At 44.5% G+C, this 26,484-nt stretch overlaps 1 pseudogene; it reads right to left on the minus strand.

The window, feature by feature from the left end:
• LOC115082387 overlaps positions 1 to 26,484 on the minus strand; it is a 96,815-nt pseudogene that overhangs the window by 23,228 nt on the left and 47,103 nt on the right.

Consider the following 26,484-nt stretch of genomic DNA (forward strand, 5'->3'; position numbering starts at 1 on the left):
CTGGGAAAGTTATAGGTGAGTGGATAGCTAGATGGAACTGCTTTTAATGGAGGACCACACCCCCTTATCCAGTCACAACAGGATGAGATACATGGCAAGCAGGTAAATATATTTCAGTAATTGCCTAGGTGTATAAGGGTGATCTGATTATTTTTCTCTGCTTACAAGCAGTATCTGCACTATAACCATGACTATTTGAGAAGTACTGCATGAATTGGACCTATTTTTGTTTTCAAAAGCTATTTAATCTAGATAAGTGATTTCACAACAAAATCAGTAGCTGGTGTGAAAAGCAGGTAAACATCCTGGGGCTGAACTGGTAAGAACCAGTGAAATCACAGCAAAAATAACTAAGCCTTCCTTCTGCACAACTTCCTTTATTACCTCAAGGGCAATCAAAATTACAAGAAGCTCCGCCAGACTCTGCTCTTACTCAGAGGAAATTTGATCCATATGGGAGCCAAGGGCAAAAGTAAGAAAAAAAAATAGAAGTTTTTACAACAGAACCTTGCAGCATCAGCATCATCTAAGTCATCACATTAACCTCGACGACTTCCTCAATAGTCTGGAAATGTTTGAATATTCTTGGAAATGTTAACCAATTTATAAATATTTGTAGAATGCCTCTAAAGTTTTATGCAGTTCATATAAGCCATACAGCTAAAGGAAAACATTTTCTCACTAGTTTACTACTAAGTTCTCTTTCAGAACACTGTGTGTGTCAACTTGAGGCAAGTTAGTTTCATGGAATATTAATGTACATACAATACTGCTTACATAATTATTCGAGATGAAGATCTAAACACTGAAAGAAAACGGGCTCGTAAAATGATGAGTGAAGAGAATGCTGGGGTACATACCATTATCATCGCATGATTCAGACTGGAAGGAGCTAAGGGACTGAACCTCAGATATACTCTCTCGAGGGTTGTATGCAGGACAGATCTTTCTTCAAGAGACGTTTTTGACAGACAAGGATCAAGATCTACAACTTTAGCTGCAGGCAAAAAGAAATGCAAAATCAAAAGAATTCTCAATGAAGTGACACAAAAAGACAGTAACAACTGTGGTTGTGCGACTTCATCTGCACTAGTAGTAAATGAGAGCGTTCTCCACCTGGATCGCTGCCATGGATTTTCCTACCATCTGGACCAACTGCCTTTTTTTTTTTTTTTTTTTTTTTTTAAAGTTTGAGGATTCATCAACTGTGGCATTTTCAATGAAAATCTGATCCACTGACTTATCCGCAAGTTACAGCTCATGCAGATGATCCCCCTGGACCCATTTTGTCTAATGAATGCATGTCTCTAATAACTAATTTGGGTTTAGACGATGCCTTTCATTCCAAACTGTGTCTGTACAACCTTAACAATGAGGCCCTTCAGAACATGAAAGTGGCCCCCTCTGGAACACAAGACCTAACAGATTCACTTCTGGTTTCCAGATTACATGAAAACTTCCAAACAGATGAGGGGAGAGGGAACAATTTTATTACCCCTGTACACAAGTCTTGAGAATAATCCTTGTCCTTCAAACTAATCTGTGTGCAATACTCGGTATAAAATGTACATTTTGCAAAACCTCCCTTTATAACAAACAAATCTGCTGGCTCATAACTAGTCTGCTACAGAGATCACCATACTATAATGACAACAATATTTTTGTAAACATTTATTTGGATTTATTGCCAACTGTTTTATACAAAATTCACCCAAAGAAGTTTATAGCACATTAGGAGGAGCAACGATCATTTGCAGCTTTACAAATAGAAAGTGTATAAGAAATATAAAATAGCTGCAAAAATCACATTTAAACTTGTATGGTTCTGACACAGCAATTTGTATAATTTATAAAGTATATTGGGCAATTATTACTATCCAGTTACAATTTATACTGATTTAATCTACCATGAAAGGAGAAAAGGCTCAGTCAGTCAGTCATGCCAGGTTCTGAGTCAGTAATCTACAGGTTTGCAGATGTTACAGGCGGCTGCCAGATAACACCAGATGTTAGAGCAGAGCTCTGCCAGTGGTATTATTGGGCATACAGAAGGCCACTTCAGAGGAGAAGCAGAAGGTGAAAAGCAAAAAAGAAAATGGAAAGGAAAGGAAAAAGAACAAATATAAACATTTAGTCTGCCTAACTTTTAAATCAAATACACACAAAAGTTATAGCAATTATCAAAGGGGCAGCATGCATATACTTTCTATTTAAAATTTACCCCACCAAAACTTCCTGCACACCATTCCACCTACTAACCTGTATGCAGACTTTCCAAAGAAACTTTATGTGCAAACCTTTGAAAACACAATTCCCAATTCTGCCACTGGGAAGTTCTCTGCTCACTGCAGGTAAACTTATGCACATATAGGCTACACATATAAGCTGACCAACATATAGGGCAGGACATTTTATAATGGTCTATTTCTACAAATAAAGCATGGTTTTATCCATGAAAGTGCCTTTGAAAATTACCATCTTAAAGTAGATCTAGTAAAAATGTTATTTTAAAGTAATTATGTTGGCCATTTACAACAAACAAAATCATTCTTTTCCCATCAGCATTTTGATTTATATTTTCTTCAAGAATATATATGGTGACAAAGAAATTGACTGGCATAGCAAATCCTATCTGATTAAGAGCTAGTCCTAGCTGCAAAAGTCCAGAGAAAGGCTATCCATTCAGCTGTTCCCAGAATCTAAGGCAGTGTAAAAGGAAAGGAAGTAATAAGAAAAACTACAAGTTCCAGCAGCGAGTGGGATTGGGCCAGGACATGGACAAACCTCAGTGGTGGGACAAAACTGCAGGGCTAGAAATGCTCCCAGGAAAACTACATTTCCCAGGTTCCAAGTGGGAAGACCAATTAAATTTAGATGGTGCAATCCCAGAGGGTAGGAAGGACAGAGTATCCCACTCTCCCATAATTCTTAGAGGAGGAGGATAAAGAAATGGCAGTAGAAGAGTAGGAGCAGAGAAAGAAGGGGGAAGACATTGGAGAAATTACTTACCTGATAATTTTGTTTTCCTTAGTGTAGACAGATGGACTCAGGACCAATTGGTTATGCTCACTTGCCAACAGATGGAGACGGAGTCAGATTTCAAAGCTGACGTCACCCTACATACACTCCTGCAGTGACCTCAGCCCTTCAGTATTCTCTTCAAAAGCCACTATGAACATACTTAGAGAATAGCCACTGCCATTAGCAATGGTTACATGGAATAGACTTAGTTTTTGGGTACTTGCCAGGTTCCTATGACCTGGATTGGCCACTGTTGGAAACAGGATGCTGGGCTTGATGGACCCTTGGTCTGACCCAGTATGGCATTTTCTTATGTTCTTATGTTCTTATAGAAACGTAGAAATGACAGCAGAAGACCAAACGGCCCATCCAGTCTGCCCAGCAAGCTTCACACTTTTTTTTTTTTCTGATACTTATCTGTTTCTCTTGGCTCTTAGTAACCTTTTGGTTGTATTTCCCTTCCACCCCCACCATTAATGTAGAGAGCAGTGTTGGAACTGCATCTAAGTGAAATATCTAGCTTAATTAGTTAGGGGTAGTAACCCCTGCAATAAGCAAGCTACACCCATGCTTATTTGTTTACCCAGACTATGTAAATCAATCCTTGTTGGTTGTATATAGATCCACTTTTCTTCATTCCCCCTGCCATTGCAGAGAGCTATGCTGGATATGCGTGAAGTATCGGTCTTTCTCCCCTGCCGTTGAAGCAGAGAGCTATGCTGGATATGCGTGAAGTATCGGTCTTTCTCCCTTGCCATTGAAGCAGAGAGCTATGCTGGATATGTGTGAAGTATCGGTATTTCTCCCCTGCCGTTGAAGTAGAGAGCTATGCTGGATATGCATTGAAAGTGAAGTATCAGGCTTATTTGGTTTTGGGTAGTAACTGCCGTAACAAGCAAGCTACTCCCCGTTTTTTTTGTGAATGCAAATCCTTTTTTCCACATTTCCTCTTGCCGTTGAAGCTTAGAGCATTATTGGAGTCGCATTAAACCGTGTGTATGTTTATTGAATAAGGGTATTATCTCCAGGTAGTAGCCGTTATTCCCGCGAGCCACCCACTCTTCATTCATGTCCTCTAGACTTTATGGATCCCACGCCCCTTTGAAGTCATTCACAATTCTGGTCTTCACCACTTCCTCTGGAAGGGCATTCCAGGCATCCACCACCCTCTCCGTGAGAAATACTTCCTGACATTGGTTCTGAGTCTTCCTCCCTGGAGCTTCAAATCGTGACCTCTGGTTCTGTTGATTTTTTTCCGACGGAAAAGGTTTGTCGTCTTTGGATCATTAAAACCTTTCAAGTATCTGAAAGTCTGTATCATATCACCTCTGCTCCTCCTTTCCTCCAGGGTGTACATATTTAGATTCTTCAATCTCTCCTCATAAGTCATTTGATGAAGACCCTCCACCTTTTTGGTCGCCCTTCTCTGAACCACCTCCATCTTGTCTCTGTCTCTTTGGAGATACAGTCTCCAGAACTGAACACTGATACTGCAGGTGAGGCCTCACCAAGGACCTGTACAGGTGGATAATCACTTCCCTTTTCTTATTCAATATTCCTCTCTCTATGCAGCCCAGAATTCTTCTTGCTTAGCTATCACCTTGTCACATTGTTTCACCGACTTCAGATCATTAGACACTATCACCCCAAGGTCTCTCTCCTGCTCCGTGCACATCAGCCTTTCTCCCCCCATCGAATACAGTTCATTCGGATTCCACTCCCCATATGCATGACTCTGCACTTCTTGGCATTGATCTCAGCAGCCATATCTTCGACCACTCTTCCAGCTTCCTTAAATCCTAATGAAACTATTAAATACTAATGAAACAATTTGATTAAAAATGATTAAAAATGGATAACTGTAACTGTACTCAACCAAACACACTGAACTCCAGTAAGAATATAGTTGTCCCGATCTAGGGCCTGGATGACCGCTTACCTGTAATCTCTTGGAATCAATATCTACTCCATGGCCAAATCATTGTCACCATCTTGGGCAACCATGGGTGGGATGCTGAGTCCATCTGTCTACATTAAGGAACAAAATAACAGGTAAATAATTTCTCCATTTCCTAGCGGGTAGCCAGATGGACGCAGGACCAATGGGATGTACAAAAACTACTCCCAATAGGGCGGGAGGCTGCCTGTGGTCCCGGTTAACACCACCCTTGTAAAAGCTGTGTCCTCTCAGGCCTCTACATCCAGGTGATAGAACCTGGAGAAGGTGTTCAAGGAGGACCATGTCACCACTTGGCAGATATAGTCGGGGAGACAGCAGTCTAGTTTCCGCCCAGGATTTACTATATGCCTTCCGTCCGTGGCCCCTGCTGGGCAGGGTCATCGCAAGATCAAGGCCACATGGGATTAGTTCTACTAGTAGCTCCAGATTGGCCCAGGCACCTTTGGTATGCAGACATGCGGAGACTCCTGGTGGAGACCACCCTGTGGCCTCCCACCGCACAGAGACCTACTCCAGCAAGGTCCGGTCCTTCACGAGGATCCGTTCTATTCTGTCTACGGTTTGGCCCTTGAAAGGGCTCGCCCTGAAGAAGCGTGGATTTTCGTCGACAGTAATTAATCTTCTCCACGCATGGAAGTTTTCTATGTCCTTGGCGTATGTACGGGTCTGGAGAGTATTTGAGGCCTGGAGCGAGGAAACGTGGTGTGCCCCTGGACGATCAAAATCCCTCTGATTCTGGAATTTTATAGGAAGGCTTGAATAAAGGCTTGGCCCTTAACTCCTTGAAGATCCAGATAGTGGCTGTCTCCTGTTTCAGAAGCGAGGTGAATGGACCTGCCTGTCGACACATTCCGACATGACTCATTTTCTGAAAGTGGTAAAACACCTCCAGCCACCCCTATAGTAGCCGGTTCTCTTGTGGAATCTTAATCTAGTTTTGGAGATTTTGGCAGGGTCCTCCTTTTGGCTGCTGAGTTGTATTTCCTTGCGCCTGTTGATCCTGAAAATGGTGTTCCTGGTGGCATTGTCATGTCGGGAACCGTTCCTCCGGATCACTTCAGGAGCGTTACAACTTCGTACCATTCCATCCTTTTTGCCCAGGGTTGTCTTGATGTTTCATTTGAATCAGTCCATTTCAATGCCTAGATAAGCACAAGGACATGGAAGAAAACTTTTGGTGCAGTATCTGGAAGCTTCACAACCGGTGCGCAAGACAGACTGCTTGTTAGTTCTTCACAGTGGAAGAACACAGGGCAAACCAGCTTCGCGGGCTACCATAACTCACTGGATCAATGAGGTGGTCACGGGAGCCAATGTGGAAGCAGGAAAGCCATTACCTTCTCTGGTTAAAGCTCATTCCACTAGTCTGAACTAGGGCATGATCCCCAGGGACCATTGATCTCTTCTGCGACTAAAAACCGTGAGATGTGGCCAGCAGACCGATTGACGGCAGGCCCCCAGCGATCTGCCACCAGCTGAAAGGCTTTGGCCGACAACACCCATTCTCCTGGATCCAGACTCTCCCTGCTTAGAAAGTCTGCTCTGACATTGTCTTTTCCTACGATGTGGGAGGCCGAGATCATTTGTAGATGTATTTCCGCCAATTCCATAAGGAGATCTACTTCCAGTGGACACTTGCTGGCTCTTGGTTCCACCCTGATGGTTGATGTAGGCTACCGTTGTTGTGTTGTCTGACAATATGCAGACCACTTGATCTTGGGAGTATGTGGCTGAACTGTAGACATGCCAGTCTGTCTGCCTGAGCTTCCAGGCAATTTATGTTGCACAGCGCCTCTTCCTTGGTCCAATGCCTTGGGCTGTCACTTCCTGACAGTGAACTCCCCAACCACGGAGGCTCGCGTCTGTCGTGAGGACCAGCCAGTTCGGCGGGGACAGGCTTACACCCTTGCCCAGGTGAGCTTCCTGTAGCCACCACTGGATCAGAGAACATACTTCTATCAGTAGGTGGAGGTGAATCGACTAATCTTGAGACAGCGGGGTTCCAACGTGCAGTAGAAGTGATCACATGTGTGCCCTCGCCCATGGCACCACCTCCAGGGTTGATGCCATCAAACCGAGGACCTGAAGATAGCTCCACACCTTGGGGCGTATTATATTTATCAACAGACGCACTTGGGATATCAACTTCCTTATCCGCAAGGGCGGGAAAAAGACCTTGCCCTACTTGGTGTCGAACTAGACTCCCAGATGTTCCAAAGACTGCTTTTGTCCATATTTAGGACCCAACCAAGCTTCTGAAGCAGGGGTGTCACCCTGCTGGTCACCTGGAGACTTTCTTCCAATGCCTTCACCCGGATCAACCAGTCGTCCAAGTATGGGTGCACCAGGATTCCCTCTTTCCTCAGTGCCGCCGCTAAGACCACCATAATCTGGGAAAATGTTCTGGGAGCAGTGGCTAGGCTGAAGGGCAGCGCCCAGAACTGATAATGGCGGCCCCCAGTACTGCAAAGCTAATGTTCTTGCTGGATTGAATATGAAGGTAGGCCTCGGAGAGGTCCAGGGAGGTTAACAACTCTCCCGGTTGTATGGCCATTATCACAGAGCACAGAGTTTCCATGCGGAAATGAATTACTTGTAGGTGTCGGTTGATGCTCTTGAAGTCCAGGATGGGGCGAAAGGAACCCTCCTTCTTGGGTACAATGACATAGATGGAATAATGCCCTGTATTTTCCTGAGGTGCAGGAAAATACAGGGCGTTACTGGACTGGAATTATAGTCCTCAATTTGTTTCTTGTACTGGGAGTGGCAAGGGGACATCATGAACATGTCTCGAGGCATGCTGCGAAACTCGACCTCATATCCTTCTAGTACGACATCCAGTACCCATTTGTCTGATGTTGATCTTGACCTACCGCTGCTAGAAGAGGGATAGTTGACCCCCTATCTCCTTGTTCCGTGGATGTGTTGGCAAAACTTAATTGAGGAATTAGGGTCAGATCTGAACCTGCCCCTCTCTTGGGCTGTCCACTACGAAAGGACTGAGACCTTCCCGAGGACAGAGACCTCTGAAATGTTGAGTTTCTGTAGGGCCAAAAGTGTTGGGAGCCCCCTGGATCGACTCCTCATAACCGAGGGGCACTTTTATCTTCCACTAGCCGGAGCACTGGAGATTCACCCCACTTACTGGCCAGCTTTTCCAATTCACTTCCGAAGAGGAGTAATCTTTTTAAAGGGCATCTTTGTGAGGTTTGCCTTAGAGGTCGCATCTGCTGACCAATTTTGCAGCCATAGCTGTCTTCTGGCTGCTACCACTGAGGCCACTCCTCTGGCCGAGGTATGGGTTAGGTCAGAGCCCACATCAGCTAATAATGCAGGGTGGGCTTCATAGCTTCTCTGGAATGTGTCCCTGAGTCATCCACCTCTCTAGAGAGGAGCAGGCATGAGCAAGCCACCAGGGCACAACAGGAAGCAATCTGTAAAGTCATTGCTGTTGCATCAAAGGCTTGTTTAAGGAAGGACTCCATCCGCCTATCATGTGCATCCTTTAAGGCCGCTTCTTCTTCCACACTGGGATAGTTGTTCACTTTGAAATGGTGCAGACCAGCGCATCCACTTTAAGGAAATGCAGGTGTTCTCTCGCCACCGGATCCAATGGGTATAGAGCTTCTATTGCTCGACCACCTTTAAAACTCACTTCAGGGTCGTCCCATTCCAGGTCAATTAACTCCTGGATGGCTTCCAGCACCAGAAAATAAGCAAGAGGCTTGCCATAGAGACACCAGAATGGGATTCTTCTTTGGGTCCATCAAAGAGTCCGCCCCAGGAACTCCCAGTGTCTTCAAGGTCTGGGAAACCAGAGCCGGCAATTCATCTCTATGGAAAAAACCATAACATGGTCCGATATGGTTCTAAACCCGGAGGGATTTCTCCATTTTCCAAGGAATCTGGATCCCTTTCTTCGTCTGTGCTGTCCGGGTCCCTGCCAGGAATACCCTTGGTGAAGGAGGCATGTCTCGAGGTTTGCCAATAGGGCTGGGAGAGGGAGGCCTTACTGGCTGCGATTCTGTCTGGACAGGGGCAAGTGAGGTAGACTGTGCCTGTATGAAGGCTTGAAAGCCTTGAAAATATTCCACCCAAGAGAAGGCTGCCGGGTCCATGCCTAGCCCAGGAGGGTACTGGATTACTCAGACACAAGGTACTTACCGATTAAGTTTATGGCTGATCCATCCTCTGAATGGGAGGCGCCAACTCTCCCTGGGCCTCCTCACAGTGCTGACATAACTAAGAATCAAGTTCAGGACTGTGTAGCCCTTAATTGGCAGGCAGCACAAAGGGAATGGTGCTTTATGTTTCTTGCTGCCAGAGCCATTAGGAACAGTAACTGCGTGCTCAACCGGCTAGTGCTTGAAATTGTGTGCGCACAGATTTTGAGCGCCTCCGTGGGTCACGGTGAGGCGCTGCGCACGGCCCCATGTGCCTAAGGAGGCGTGAGCGTATGCACATTACGTTGGAGCGCACGTATGCGCACACTTATGCACGCACGGATGCGTGTTATTATGCGCAAAGTGCATGTGCAGGGCCAGCAGCAACACACGTACAGATGCTCTATGGTGGGCAAAGGAGACACACAAAACCGTGCGCAAGATGGCGTCGCATGGCCTATCAAGTGATGTGCCCACAGATCCTAAAGCAGGGCCTAGCCCTCTAGGGGGCCGCTCAACCCATTCGGAAGCCCACTTCCCCCTTACCTCAATGGATTGGGAATGTTGTCGGTACGATGTGCCAAGCAAGGAGACTGGAGAAAGTCTTAATGAAACCCCTCCAAAGTCTGTGAATCGGAAGGAATCCTCTTCTCTTGTTACTCACTTGGGCTCAGTGCTTACCAGCTGAGTACAGAGACAGTCTCTGGCTGCAGGGGGAGAGGGCTTTGGCTGTCATCGCCGCGCTCGGCTTCCTTCACCCGCTGCCTTTTCAGCTGCTTCAGCAGCAAAGTCCACACTGGGAACCGGCTACCGGACCAAGGCACACCTCTGAGGGATCTTGGAAATCACCTCGGGAATTCTCACTGGGGGATGGACCTTTAGATATCACCCTGGAGAGTGGAGCTCAATCTTTCTCCAATTTAAAAGTAGAATTTCTTATTCTAAAGGGTACAGTGATCCAAAAGGGAAAGCACCGACACTGAAGGGCTGAGGTCACTGCAGGGGTGAATCTAAGGTGACATCAGCTTTGAAACCTGACTCCATCTCCATCTGCTAGCAGGGGAGCATATAAACCCCACTGGTTCTGAGTCCATCTGACTATACACTAGGAAATAATTTTTTAGTTGTTAGATTAGAAAGCTTGATGGTAAAACAGAGGAGAGAGCAAGGGAAGGATTAAGTGTGGGAACTTGCATGCTCATCTACTCAAGATGGAAGAGAACCAATGAGGAAGGCAACAAAATCTCTTTTCAATATCCTACCAACAGCAGTTGGGATATTTCCTTAGCTGTGTGGGGCAGACTAATTGGACAGCTTATATGGTCCATTTGGTTTCTGTTGCTGTCATCTATTGCCACTATGGTGATGGTGGGAAAGAATGTGTAATTAGGACACTGCTACGCTGGTTCTTCTAAGGACATTTTCAAACTGCCTACATTGGGGCAAAGCTCATTGGTATTTTTTTCCCCTGGTGGGCTTTGCACAATTCTCAAAGAAAAAATACACGCACACTTTCCCTTTCAAACCTGTCACAGGTACTTATGCTTCTACCTTTTTCTGTGGGTACTTTTTTTCATGGAAAATTTCGTGCAGAGAACTGAAAAAAATGCAATCTATGCATGGTACTTTCCTCCCCCAATCTAAACATGGCAATGTTGCCTTAAAATGCAGCTAAAAATAAACATGTTCAGAAACACTAGGTGTCCTTTCAGTCGCACCGAGGGAGGGCAACTTTTAGCTAATAAACACAGGTAAAATATGTTTTATCCATGAATATGGCCTTGAAAATTGTTTTTTTTTTGTCAGACGCCCCTATGCAGGTACTTCACTGCTTCCTGTAAAGTATAAATAAAGCAGACAGAGCTGAGCTTTTGTCTTGGGAAAGGAGATTCATTAAAACATGAGACATAATATATGAAATGCATACATTTTTTTCCCTACAAAAACAATGCAAAAAAAATTTTAAAAGTTAGAAAATATAATTGACCAGATAGGAAATAAGATTATGAAATAAAATCCTAAAGAACAGGAAAGTTAGGAAGTAAGCAAGTTAATCTTTAACAGTCCAAATTAGTGGTATTCACTCCCAGCCCTTGAGAGTCACCAACAGGTCGGTTTTTCAGGATAACCCTAATGAATATGCATGAGAGAGATTCCATTGTATGTACATCTCTCATATGCATATTCATTAGGGATAGCCTGAAAATACAAACCTATTGGCAGTCCTTGAGGGCTGGGAGCCAAATTCTACTGGTCTAACTCAGAGCAGTTTGATCTTTAGAAGGAAAGCTAAAATGTCTTATAAAAAGACAATTCTAGTAGTTTTCCAACTTAGTCCTGAAGCCTTATTGAACAGATTAGGTTTTCAGGATCTCCACAATTAACATATATTAGATATCTGCATACACTGGTCCCCCCCATATATGGAAATTTTTGAATATTTATTGTGGAGATCCTGAAACCAGACTTTTAGATGAGGCTTCAGGACTGGGTTGAAAAACAGTTTTAGGAAACAACCAATTCAGACTGCATACTTGGTATATATCTATATCCATACATCCACAGCTAATTTGTATACATATGTGTATATATATACACACACATATGTAAAACAACCACTGTCTTTAGGCTGAGCAACTTAAAAACTTCCCTCTGGGGGGGCACGGTGGCTCACTGAAGGAACCTAGGTGAAATTACCAGCTCTGGTCTTGATTGGCCAGAGCTGGTGATATTGCAGAGGGAGCGCTGGCAGCCCTTGAGGGGCAGGGAATCATAATCATAGTGCAATTATTTATTTATTTATTTATTTATTTGGTGCTTTTCTATACCGGCATTCATGATACAATCATATCATGTTGGTTTACATGGAACGGGGGTACAATAAACCTTAAACATTAACCTAGCGAAGAGAAGCAGAAGTTACAATAAAACAGGGGTGCTGGAACTGGGGGAAGAAGAAGACAAAGCACAAGTAACTCAACGGCAAGAAGAGCAATTATTTACATTGTGCTGAATGTATAGTAATGGTTGCTATGGTGAATCAGTGAGTTTCGGGAAAGGCTTGTTTAAATAACCAAGTCTTAAGCCTTTTTCTAAATGTCAACCTAATGACACCTGATGGCAGGATTTAGGACCTATGATTACAGGAAGACCACCTAATACATGGCCCCCAGCCAAGGAATGTAACTGGAGAATGAATGGACTAAAATAAGCTGAGAGGAGATAAAAATTAGGGAAAAAAATCCCCAGGTAGTTGTGAATGAAGGTTCATGGCTCCAACTGAGCTGGAAACCAAAGAAACAGGATGAAATTGCTGGGTCAAGAAAACCAACAACCTTTGGAACCACCTCAATGGCTCAGAGATGATGCTCTGTAGGAGGCCTAGGGTTGATTCCTGAGTACTGTTTTTGTTCCTTGGGCTAGCTAGGGCAGGGAATACTACAATTGCAGCATTCGTAGCTTGGATCTGGTGCATATCCAGTCATCATAGGACATAAACTACTTGCTGTCTACAAATATTTGTGCTGAATTCCAGAAATGATGGTCCATGTCTGTTAGCAAGAGATCTGCTATTATGATGGATGGTCTAGATGGTAGGAAGATGGGGTAAAATCCCAGGGTAACTACACATGAATGCTCATAGCTTCACAGTCCCAGTAAAAGCAAATTCTAAATGAGCTAGAATGTCAAAGAGAGGAAGAGGAAACTGCCAGGCCAAAAAACTCAAAAGAAAACAAATCTGTACTATGTAGTTGCTAGGGACCACCATTTCATGCCCAGTGATGGGAAGTCTCAGCTAATTTGTCTCCTATCCAGCTGTGAGTGGACAAGCTGACATTACCAGTCTTACTGATGGGCAAAAAACAGATGTGTCCAGCAGCTGTGGCATATGACTTTTCAAGCTAATTTTAACAAAACATTACTTTTTAGATTAGCATTGAGTCAGCAAAGTGCTTCACTTATCAAAGACTTGGACTGCTTTGCTGGAAGACATAAAGGTTGTCTTTTTAAAGTAAAAACACCACCTTTAGTTCTACTGAGATATTTTAGATAAAACAGTCTTTTGTGATTCCTATTCTGAATCAGAAGATTTCCCCCCCACTTCTAAAGCATACAGATGGTGGTTTGGGACAGGAGATGGAAGGGAAGATTGAGGGCACGTCTCAGCTTCCAATAACTGGAATGGAATGGAGAAATTACTTATTTGATAATTTTGTTTTCCTTAGTGTAGACAGATGGACTTAGGAACAATGGGTTATGCTACCTTGCTAGCAGATGGAGTAAAGCTGACATCATAATACATATACCCCTGCAGTGACCTCAGCCTGCCAATATTCTCTTCAAAAGCCACTGTGAACATACTAGTAAAAGGTTGATTAAAAATATAATTAAAAACGGTCAACAGTAACTGTACAACCACAAACACTGAACTCCAGTAAGAATATAGATACCCCAATCTAGGGACTGGTTGAACACTTACCAGTAATTCCTTTGGATTCGAAGCCTCCCATGGGAAGACCTGTGGCACAATTGTTGGGCAGCCGAGGGCAGGAAGCTGAGTCCATCTGTCTACACTAAGGAAACAAAATTATCAGGTAAGTAATTTATCCATTTCCTAGCGTGCAGCCAGATGGACTCAGCACCAATGGGATGTACAAAAGCTACTCCCAATCGGGGCGGGAAGCTGTCCGTGATCCAGTCAATACCGCAAGTGCAAAGGCTGCGCCCTCTAGGGCCTGTACATCCAGACGATAAAACCTGGAGATATCGACAGGAGACAACAGTCTAACCTCCACCCATGATACCACTTGGGCCCTAGTGGAATTAAGATTTCACAAGGGGACCAGAACCCAGCAAAGGCCGAAGGTGCTTCACTCCCTTCAGAAAATGGGCCACGTCAGCATGGGCCGTCAGGGAGGTCCCAATCACCTCACATCTGAAACAGAAGAGAGTCGCTACCTGAACCTTCAAGGAGTTAAGGGCCAAGCCTTTATTCAACCCATCCTGCAAAAATTCCAGAATAAGTGGGATTTTGACTGTATGAGGGGAAATACCGCGCTCCTCGTACCAGGTCTTAAATACTCTCCAGACACTTTCATACACTAGAGACATGGCGAACTTCCGAGCGTGAAGCAAGGTGACAATTACTGCTGCAGAATATTCCCACTTCATCATGCGAGCCCTCTCAAGGGATAGACCGTAAGACAGAATAGAGTTGGATCCTCGTGAAGAACCAGCCCCTGCTGCAACAGGTCCCTCTGCAACGTCTGGGCCAATCTGGAGCTATCAGGAGGATTAATCCTCTGTGGTGTTCGATTCTGTGAATGAGCCTGCCCAGTAGGGGCCACGGAGGGAAGGCATATAGCAACTCATCTTCTGGCCAGATCTGGACGAGCATGTGAATTCCCAGCGACCATGGATCTCTTCTGCGACTGAAGAATCGAGGAACCTTCACATTGGGAGATGTAGCCAGTAGGTCAAGTGACGGGAGACCAGGGATCCACTATCTGTTAAAACGCTTTGGCGGACAAAACCCACTCTCCTGGAAACAGACTCTCCTACTTAGAAAGTCTGCTCTGACGTTGCCTTTTCCTGCGATGTGGGAGGCAGAGACCATCTGTAGATGTGCCTTTTCCCATTCCATAATGAGGTCTATCTCCTGCGATACTTGCTGGCTCTTGTTTCCCCCCTGGCGATTGTCAACCACTGTCATTGCGTTGTCCGACATCACGCGGATCGCTTGCCCCTGGAGTCTGTGGCTGAACTATAAGCATGCCAACCTGACTGCCCGGGTTTCCAAGCGATTGATGTTGGAGTCTGTCCAACATCCCTGGGCTGCCAGTTCCTGACAGTGAGCTCCCCAATCCCAGAGACTCACATCTGTTATGAGAACCAGCCAGTTTGGAAGGGACAAGGGCACACCCCTGCTCAGATGAGCCTCCAGCAGCCACCACTGGAGATGAGAACAAAATTCCATCGGTAAGTGGAGGTGAACCGAATAGTCTTGAGACTGCGGGTTCCAATGTGACAGCAAAGAACGCTGAAGCGGATGCAAATGCACCCTCACCCATGGCACCACTTCCAGGGTTGCCACCATCAAACCGAGAACTTGAAGATAGCATCACACCGTCGGGCGTATCAACTTCTGGATCCATGTGTTCGGCAGAAAGACCTTGCCCCGCTTAGTGTCAAACCGGATTCCCAGATACTCCAAGGACTGGGAAGGCATGAGTCTGCACTTGGATAGATTTACTTCCCAATCGAGTTCCTGTAACAAGGAGATTTCCCTGTTGGTCACCAGGTGGCTCTCTTCCAAGGACCTAGCCCGGATCAGTCAATTGTTCAAGTATGGTTGCATCAGGATCCCATCTTTTCTCAACGTCGCTGCCATGACCATCTTAATCTTGGAAAGTTTTCTGGGGCCGGTGGCTAGGCCAAATGGCAGTGCTCAAAACTGATAATGGTGACCTAGTACCACAAAGCGTACAAAACGGTGTTCTCATCTAATTGCAATATGTAGGTATGCCTCAGATAGATCCAGGGGGTCAGAAACTCTTCCAATTGCACAGCCATTAACACGGATCGTAAGGACTCCATGCAAAAATGAGTCACCTGCAGATGACAGTTGACACTCGTCCAGGATGGGGTACAACAAAATAAATGGAATAACGCCCCGTATCTTCCTAGGGCATAGGTACGGGGATCACAGCTCTCATCCAGAGGAGCCTTAAGAGAGTAGACTCCACAGCCAGCTTCTTGTATTGGGAGTGGCAAGGAGACATCAGGAACATGTCCAGCGAGTGCTGCGAAATTCCAGCGCATATCCTTCCCATATAACTTCCAGGACCCATTTGTCTGATGTAATTTTAACCTATCATTGGTAAAAGAGAGATAGGCACCCTCCCTATTTCCTCTTCCCGAAGGTGGATTGGAAAACTTCTTTGGGGAGTTTAGGACAAGCCTGGACCCGAAACCTGTCTCTCTCTTGGGCTGTTGGGGATGAAAGAATGAGGCCTCCCAAAGGACCGAGACCTCTGAAATGTCGAGTTTCTGTAGGGGCAAAAACGCTGGGAACTTCTTGGACGACCCCTCATAGACTAGGGGCGCTGTAACTGCTTCCTCTCATCCTCCGGTAGCCGGGGAACAGGGCTCAAGCCCCATTTACTGGCCAGCTTTTCCAATTCGTTTCCGAATAAAAATGATCCTTTAAAGGACATTTTTGTAAGATTAAATTTGGAGGCTGCGTTGGCAGACCAATTCCGCAATCATTGCTGTCGTCTGGCCGCCACTTCCGAGGCCATTCCTCTGGCTGAAGTATGGACTAAATCACAGCATGCCTCTGCTAAAAAGGCGGCAGCGGATTCCATAACCATTCTGGAATTCACCCCAGAGTCATCCACCTCCTGAAAGAGAAGCAGATAAGAACGAGCCACCAGAGTGCAACAAGAAGCAATCTCTAAGGTCATAGCTACCTTGTCAAAGGCTTGTTTCAGAATAGACTCAATCCATCTATCATGTGCATCCTTTAAGGCAACTCCTCCCTCCACGGGAACAGTTGTTTGCTTAAGACATGGCACAGATCAGTGCATCCACTTTAGGGAAATGCAAATGCTCTCTCGCCGCTGGGTCTAGAGGGTATAAAACACTCCAACGCTCAGTCTCCTTTAAAACTTACCTCTGGGGCGACTCATTCCAGATCAAACAAATCCTGAATAGCGTCCGCAGGGAAATCAGAATGGATTTCTTCTTTACTTCAGTTACAGAATCCGCCCCAGGAACTCCCAGTATCTTCAAGGCCTGGGAAATCAGGACCGGCAAGTCATCACTATAAAAGAACCTGGTCTGATAAGGTTCCAACCCAGGGGGGATGTCCCCATCTTCCAAGGAGTCGGGGTCCGCCCTCTTCATCCATGCCATCCGGGTCCCTACCAGGAATACCTGCGGCAAGGTGAAGTGTGACTTGGCATCTGCCGGTAGGGATGGGAGATGGAGGGATCACCCGTTGAGGATCCATCTGGACGGGGCAGGTGAGGTAGAAGCCTGCACCTGCACGAAGGCTTGTAAACCCTGCAAAACTCCACCCAAGAAAAGACAGCCGGATCCATGCCTAATCCAGGAGGCACTGGTGTGTGGGCCCAAATGAATTACCATCTCCTATGGATGAGCCAGTCAAGGGAGTACTCAGATCTGAAGTACTTCCAGTTAAGGCTGTGGCCAGGCAATCATCTGAATGGGAGGAGCCAGGCTTAGCAAAGTCTAAGGAGGACAAATCTCTTTGAGCATCATCACAGAACTGATACAAGTTGGAATCCAGGTCAGGCTGTGAAGCTCTAATATGGCAAGCAGCGCAAAGAGAAAGGTGCTTAGGCTTTTTGGTTACTGGCGCTATTAGCAACGATAGCTGTGCATTCAATTGGCTCGGGCTTAAAAATTTCAGGTGCTCACAAATTTCAGGTGCCTAGGTAAAAAGGCGTGATGAGGCACACTCGCAGCCCATGCGCATAGCCAGAGCATATCCCACATTTTTAAAAGCTGTTCGCATAAGTATGAACCTGTCATCACGTGCACAACGAGTGCGCAGAGCTGACACACTAAGTGCACAGACGTCCTATAGAGGGTAATACAGTATGCACAGATATGCGCAAAAAATGGCACTGCCGTGGCCTACCACGTGGTGTGCTGACAAAGCCTAAATCAGGGCCTATCCCGCTGGGGGCTGCTCAATCCGTCCAGATGCCCAATTCCCCTTACCCCAACAGAAGCGGGAACTACGTTGGCACAGCGCACCGAGATCGGAGACCGGGGAAAGTCCTACAGAAAACCCTCTAATTGTCTCTTAATTGGAAGGAAGAGACTTATTTTCTTTTTTTTTTTAAACTTACCTGGGATCAGCGCTTACCAGCTGAGTACAGAGACGATCTCCAGCCTGCAGGGGGAGAGGGCTTTGGCTGTCACCCACCACGCTCAGCTTTCTGCACCCACTGCCTTTCAGCTGAATAAGCAGCAAAGTCCATGCCGGAAACCAGCTACCAGACCAAGGCACACCTCTGAGGGATCATGGAAATCACCCCAGGAATTCTCAGCTGGGGGAGGGACCTTTAGGTATCACCGCAGGAGAGCGGGGCTCAATTTAGGATGTAGAATTTCTCCTTCCAAAAAAATACAGCAATCCCCATAGCGAGAGGTACGTCACCATCTGGAGAATATGGTGGGCTGAGGTCCACTGCAGGGGTATATGTACTGTGATGTCAGCTTTGCTCCATTCTCCCATCTGCAGGCTGGGGAGCATAACCCACTGGTCCTGAGTCCATCTGGTTACACGCTAGGAAATTGCAGGGTTTTTTTGCATTTCATTTTGTGTGCATTTCCCTCCCACCCCAATAAAAGGGACAGGTTTAGAAAAAAACATCTCAAGTGCTTTAGTCCTGCATTATAACAGGAGTTGTGTTGCGACCGTCGCTGCCCGACATCTCTACTCCGCCCACCTTACCGCATTGGCAACTCCCTCCGGGGTTGATGGAAGGCTGGCTGCTGCAGCGTCTTTCGGCTGTCCATGTCTGGCATCCCCGGGCCGGCCCGACGCTGCACGAAGGCTTGATGCCATGTTGACCTGATGCCTAGGGGCGCGTGCGTGGCACGGCCCCGCCTCAAGTACCAGAAGTGGCGCGAACCTCAGGGGCGTCCCCCTGAGATGACGTCATCCGCTTCAGATATTTAAAGGTCTCTGAATTGCTAACAAATCGAGTTAGCAAGGATAACTGATACGGACAAGGATAAGGATTTGTTCTATCTACGCTACTCTGCCTCCTCGGACTAACTAGGGGTACCCGCTCCTCGGGGGGCCTCGTTCCCGGACTTCTTCGGAATTCACTTCTGCCTGGAAGTCATCGCTGCCTACTACATCTGTGAGTTACCATTGCTCTCTCAGAGCTTTCCCTGGAACCAGGTACTCGCCTCCTCGAGGGCCTACTTCATTCCAGCTCCTGGGCTTCTATGAGACATTGTGTGAGTGTTATCATCAGGTTCTCTCCATGAACTCTGCATACCCTGCCTACTCACTATATTTCAGTTTCTCTACAGCTCAGCCTCCAGGGATCGCTGTTCCAATATCTGAGGGACTACAGCCCAGCCGGGCATTCAGCTCACTACTGCCACCTCTGGTGGTTCAGAACTAGTATGTGTCTGTCTCCTAACTCTGAGCCTGACTGGTAGGTACTCTCGGGATCTTCCCCCCGGGGGCATGGTCATCTGCCCACAACTCTCCTAAATAATAAGTTGTCCTACCATTTGCAAAACATTGAATTTTGACATGAATAGGAAGCACTAGTGAGAGTGAGATTTGAGTTATGTCTCTAGTTAAAGTATTTTTGTATGTACATTATTTTTATTTGATGTATTATATTATGATGTATTTATTATTTATTGTATTATTTCTGTTATAAACCGCTTTGGGTGGACCTTTGTTCAAGGAAGGCGTTATATAAATGTAACATAACCAAACACTTCTACATTAAACCAGATCAGTAAAATGTGCCTGTAGGATTGCAGTGCTACCACAGTTTTCAAATCTGACAATATTCATTGCCCCAGTCCACTGAATTCCAATAGAGCTCTTAGAGTGCCTTCAATAAAAGTACTTGTATGCAGCAGCTGAAACAATTACATCTCCTAGTTGAACAAATCTTAACAAAAAGCAATTCCTCAAAACAACCAGGTTCACCACTAAAACACATGAACTAACATCCTCTAGAGATGCATCCTAGGCCAGGCTTTCTGTTTAAAATGAAACAAAATTTAAGTGGAGCAGTAGATGTGCATTTTGCCCAGCAATGAAACATGTCAGAAAAAGTAAACAATCCATTACAGAATGCAGACACTGAAACTATTTGCAAGTGTAAATATATAAATGTCATTTTAACTAGAATATAAAAAGCAAATACAAAAAAAACAGTTGCTTACCGTCATACTCATAATCCAACTGGGTTTCTGTATGGAGTCACTGTTGAGGAGAGTTAGATGGAGGTGGAGGGGGCAAGTTAGGAGCTACACTGCAAACAGCCCACAGCCTTTCGGTTGTCCATGTAAGAGTCTGGGTTAAAGGTGCTGAACTCCGGGTGCTCTGGTATAGTGGATCCTTCAAGGAATTGCGGTCCAGATTGTTTCTAGAATCACTTGGAATGCTGGGAGTGTAAGAAATGGGACGGACAGGGCACCTGGGGGTGGGATGTCTGAATAGATGTTCTTATTCAGCTTCACATCAAAATAGGGCCTGGTTAGAAATGCTGTTTGATGCTCCTGGGTGTTATCCTCAGGTTCTGGCTGCTGTGGCTTCTTCTTCTTCCTTCTAATCATTTTGTGGCACAACACCAAAAATCACAACTAGAAAGAAGATCCCTGCTATAAATACAATGATACCAATTACTTCAGCTAGGCCGATATTCCAAGAGGTTGAAACGTATTTGTTGAGGGCGATCTCTGCACAATATTTTCCCTCCAACACCCCTGGCTGCAGTTGCAGTGATAGGAACCCGTATGTGTTTCTCGCAAGGGCACCATTAAGGCATGGGTTCCTCCACACATTCATCGATGTCTTTCAGGCACCTAATAGAAAAGCAGAGAGAAAAACGTCACCCGTTTGCTTGATTTTTCCCCTCGGTGCACACTGGAACATGGCTCTAAGCATCCAAGTGCCAAACCAAACCAACCTGTCGCCACGAAAACCTGCTTCACATTCACGACAGGACCATCTAAGCTATCAATGCACTTGCCCACTGTTCTGGCAAGGGTTATCTTTACAGTATGGGCCCAGCTGACACCTAAAATCAGAAAAAACATAAAAATAAGGGTAGTAAACCACACAATCTATTTTCTTATTAAGCTGGCAAAATACATAAAAAAGATGGTGGTCTCATAGTGGAAACAGGTATATGTATGGTGATGAAACCAGTACATATACATTAACTGCTATGTTTTAATGTCAGATTGGAACAAACTGGGCTACTGGATGACATACGTTTCTCTGCATTGGTTTTCATATACTCAAATGGAAATGCCATCAATATCCAGCAGCCTTTTTTTTTGTTTACAATACTGATTTGGCTAGTCTAGTTTTATTATAATAAAATCATATGATTTTGAAAGCATATGAAGGAATCAGTAGCCCTATAAAAAATTGTAAGGTCTAATGCAGGAAAGTTTGCCTGTAAGACCAGTTCTCAATGATACCTTTCTATTATTATTAAGCACATAAAATCACTGATAACATATAAACTCTGCTAACGGACACAGGCTGGTAAATCCCCAGTACATATGCTACTACCTGAAACATGATTTTTTACAAGCATACTGCCGAGACTCTCTGCTAACCCCGGGAGGTCACTCATCTCCTCAGCCAATGAATCTCTGATCTCCCTCCTCTTTGAAATCTGTGCACCACTGATTTTCTTTCCTCCTTCACTGCCAACCTCATGTCAGCGGTTAGCAGGTTTAGCAGCAAGGAATGAGTGCAGGCCAAAAACTAAGCCAAGCATTAACTCACAGGCCCCCGCCTTTTCCAGACTTCCCATGTAGGAGGCAGAGCCTGGAAGTGGACACCATCTTAGTTCCTTGTCTGCACTCATTCTGCTCTTGAAATATGATAAGCAGACCAGAAATCAACTGCAGAAGGAACATGAGGTCTTGAGGGGGAGTGGAAGAAATTTGAATGAGTTTCTGGTATAAGGGGGAGGGCTTGATCGAAGGATAGGGTGAGAATAATTAATCTTGGACTTCATCCCACAAGGCAGCATTCAGTCAGGCCCTATTCTTTCCTTAAGGCTATATTATTGATCACCTCCTTGATAAAAGATTTGTTGAGGGCAACCTCCAGACACAGCAACATCTGTCATGGAAATGTTGCAAGATGTTTTGGCATTTTGTCAAAAAAAGTTGCCAAATCATGCTATGCAGGAAATCTATATGTAGAGACTGCCTATCTATAAAGAACCAAATTGTGCTTTTCAAAACTGTATAGCACTGTAATAAATGTGAAAAACAAAGGTTCTCTGTGAAAAACAAGATAAAGCAAAGAGATCATTGCACAATGTTGTCAGCCCATTTATGACACTATACTGAGGATAGCATATGTTGGACTGATAACACCAAACACAAATAATACCCGGTCCCAAACAGACAACTCCAACTGAGAGACATACCACAATGCGCTGAGATGTGGATGACTTGAAGATTTCAGAATGAAGAATTCTTTGAGTGATTGGGTTAATTTTTCAGCCTTACATGACTATGAATGCAGCTTGGATGCTCTGTTCAAGCTGATGAGGCTATCTTAATCTTCATACCTCTAAATAACTTCTGAAGGGTTTTTGTTCTCCTTCAAATTGAAAATTCTGACCAGAACACATCCAAGCTCACATAACAGAATCCAAGCAGAATACTGAGTTTGCATACTGTTAATGATTTTGTAACTTTTCTATATAGGCATTCCCTGACTTTTGATTTAAGGTATAAAGCACATTCACCAAATGAATGGAATGAATACTCTGGATTTTTTCCCACATACAAGTCTACTCTAATTAAGAGTAATAAAGAGAGTTTTATAACAAAATGCAATACACATCATGCTGCTCCCTGCACAACCTGCATATCTTAGATGCTAAGGACAACATACCTTTGACCAGTGTACTGCCCTCTACACTGGCAGAAAAAGTCATCCTTGACCACAATTGCAAGTTCCACCATAGAGGCATGGGTTGGAGGCACATGGACTGACGCTTATGCGCAGTGAGGGCCCATGAACATAGCCGTACACTTGCAGTAATAACCTGGGATTAACAGAGCAGCCAGAATGAAAGGCATCCTTTTCTGATGTGCCAAGCTTTTTAACGTCTTCTTACACATATACCCCCCCATGCAAAACTTGCCAAGGGTTATATTTCTCTCTTTAAAAATGCAACGAAGGCAACATCTAAGAATTTCTAGAAGACTGACAGAGCAAAAAAGGAGAATGGCTAACACTAAGCACTAGATACAAACCAAAAATTACAATCATTAATGGAAACAGAAAAGGCTTTTTAAAAAAAAAAAAAAATATATATATATATATACACATACTCTCAGCTGAAGGAATTTGAACAGCATGGTGGCACGGCAGGCTTTAGAACACCACTGCAAGCTAGGCAACCCAAAAGCTAGGTATGCTGAAAAGATCAGCTAACCAAACCAGGTAAGAACGACTAATAACAATGAATTTTCCTTGGCATTTCAGCTATGCAAGCCAGGAATGATGTTTCTTTCCTAGTGGGTTCCTAATAACCTGCTGGACACGTTAAAAGGGCTTGTGCTACAGAGACCCTTGAGAGGTCTAAATAGTGATTGGAGTACAGCCCAGGATCGCAGCAATCCCACAAAGCCTTGCACATATGGAGGAAAGTAGCCTTCCTACAAAAGGCTACATTCATCCTCTTGTGAGTTAAGAGGGCACTAAACATGCATGAATTTCAAGACAGATTTCACTGGCTTTAAAAGCATGACCCCTGGATCGCTGACACCCCCCATCCTCTAAAGATAGGTTATGCAGTTTTAACAGTATATAATGCACATTAACACACCCTTTGTGAACAGTGGTGTGTATTGTGTAGCGCTATAGAAAATATTACGTAGTAACAGGGGAGCATTCTGAAAGATACTGGCATTCAGTAGAACTTTACTCAATTATGATTGGCACTAATTAAGCAGCACTCCTAGCTTTTCCTAGTGAGGAAAAGATTTAAACCACTGACCTTTGGTTTCTATTTATCAAAGCACTATTCATTGGCACTGATCCCCCAGTCATTGCCCCTTAAATAAGCTTTATAAGAAAGCGAAATGCAACTTACCTCCATTCAGCGCTGGAGAGCACATTCCTCCTTCTGGCAGGGACCACTGGAGCACCCTTCCGTGGCTGTCAGTAAACATCCCGGAGACACATCCACAGATTCAGCCAGATGTGCATACATTCCGTGATTTGCTGCTTAATGGTAGCTCTTGCCCATTGAGCACGACTGAATCCATAGCACCCTCTCAGGCCACTGCTAACCTGAGGGCTCCCTACCCATGCCTCGTGCCTTGCTGTCGAATGTGGCCACCGAAAAAACACAAAGTTATCAGGTTAAGGGTTTCTGAGGGTTCCCGGGGCAGTGCCGGATGCAGAATGGAGTCTGTCCAGCACCAGCCTTGCATAGTTCCATCCCCACTTCAAGGGACACTGTGTGCCACTGACCGTCATTCACTTGAATGCTCTGAACAGAGACTATGCCAGGACCAACTACCACTAGTCAAATTTATACTGCAGTTTCCCATTGTGCATCTGGACAACAAAAATAGAGACAAAAACAATGTTCCATATAACAGAAATCTTTACATCAAGTACTGTTCTGTTCAGTCATACGGTTTTCTCTTAAAGCAGCCATATGAGGAAAGTTGTTGTTTAAAATGTGTCAGGTTGTGCATGCAACAAAATCATTAGAACTCTCCTTTTCATTACTTTAATTCTTAAGGAGTGTGAGAGAGTGCAGAGAAAACTCCCTCAGCTACCTTAAAGAACTGGGCAAAGCAGTCTCGCTGGTCCTCTTGAAGGTTGAGTACCACAGGGACAGGCACTCCTTCAACTGGGTGAAGGGAGGTGCCCTTCACTAGAGTTTAAGACTTCAGGGCCTAGAAGGGTTAAGCAATGCCCCGGGGGAGCAGGCTCAGATCCACCGTATGCCAAAGATCTGTTCCCGGTAAGAATTGTGTGTTGCCTGAAGATGAAGGGTGAGCTGCATTCAATGGTTTTGTCACCTGAAGATTAAGGTCTGCTGCACTAGTTGTTTTGAGCTTGGTTTCACTGTAAATAACAACTGCACTTAAGGAACAGCCTAGAGTCTGTCTCCTTTTTATCTGTTTCCAAGCCACTACCGCCCACGGTACCACCAAGGAGGCATCAGCAGTTAAAATGCTTTTGAAAGCTCTCCACCATTATGAAGAAAAGCACTCCTACGCATGAATACGCCCCATATCAAATATTAACAACATAATACAAAAATATAATATAAAAAACAATATAATATAAAAACACAATATAAAAAGTTGTTCCTTATGTTACGTTATGTTATGTTATACTGATCTACCCCTGTTCGATGTAAACCGACCTGATAGGGTATTCAACCTTGAAGGCCGGTATAGAAAAAAATGTTAAAATAAATAAATAAATAAATAAATATACATACATAAAAAAATGGAATGGAGGCATTGGGGTTCATGGGAGAAAAACTGGAAAACAGATCAGATTAGTTTAGGTCCTTGCCCAAAAAGCAGATAAAAGTTATGAGGATCAGGGTTTTGGTGTGAATGGATACAAATGGGTGAAGGTTAGCAAGTTTGTGAATAGGTTAAGGGATTGGCGTGGTGATCATTCCTTAGGTAGGGAGAGAAATGATAATCACAAAATGTAAAATGGGATTATACATGTCATGGCTCAAATTGTTCCCTTTCTTCTATTTGAAAGTGTGTAGTCTGGCTATAATGCAGTTTGCATTGCTCTTTATTTTGAAACATGTATTTCCTGTCTTAATCCATAAAAAATACTGAAAAACGGGGAGAGGGGGTTTGCATTCATTGCAAGGCAATGGCTTAAGTTTGCAATAAAAAAATAAAATAAAATAATGTGAACACGATGCCTAACTTCAACAGGATAGATCACACACATTCAGAAGGAATAATTTTATTAAACCAAGGAAACTATCCAACAAGCACGACTCTTTTTAAACAAACAACCTTCAGGGTGTTGCTTTACCCAGCAGGTGTTTCTCTCAATCTGGAATCACTGCTAAGCCTAGTGAGGATGTGCGTTATTCCCTGTCCGTCACCTACCTCCAGGATACTGTAATCTGTTCCTCTGGCGTACATCACCACTGCATGAGTAGAATGGGTTTTTAGCCTCAGTGAGAGCTTCATTTCCTCTTTATTTTCATTCTCCATGAGACGGTACTTTATGTAACTGTTCCCGTTAAATGTCACAGATGAAGCAACTGTTAGAACACCAAAAAAAAAAAGCAGCAATTATTTAACAAAACTGAAATGCAAAACTCGCAGATGCAGTATTTAAAGAAATGAAATCTAATTTTGGAGTTAAAATCTCACCAGAGCACTGTCCAAGCTTGCCATTTTGACAAATACAGCTATACTTTCCATCTTTAGGATCAGCAAGGCATTCAGTACCTTCTGGGCAAGGATTTCGTTCACATACACTGCCCACCAGGGGACATTTGCCTCCTACAGAAAGGAATTCATATTTTGATTGCAATCACTTTGTGGAAAGTTTCT

This window comes from Rhinatrema bivittatum, unplaced genomic scaffold (assembly GCF_901001135.1).
Source record: "Rhinatrema bivittatum unplaced genomic scaffold, aRhiBiv1.1, whole genome shotgun sequence".
NCBI lineage: Eukaryota > Metazoa > Chordata > Amphibia > Gymnophiona > Rhinatrematidae > Rhinatrema > Rhinatrema bivittatum.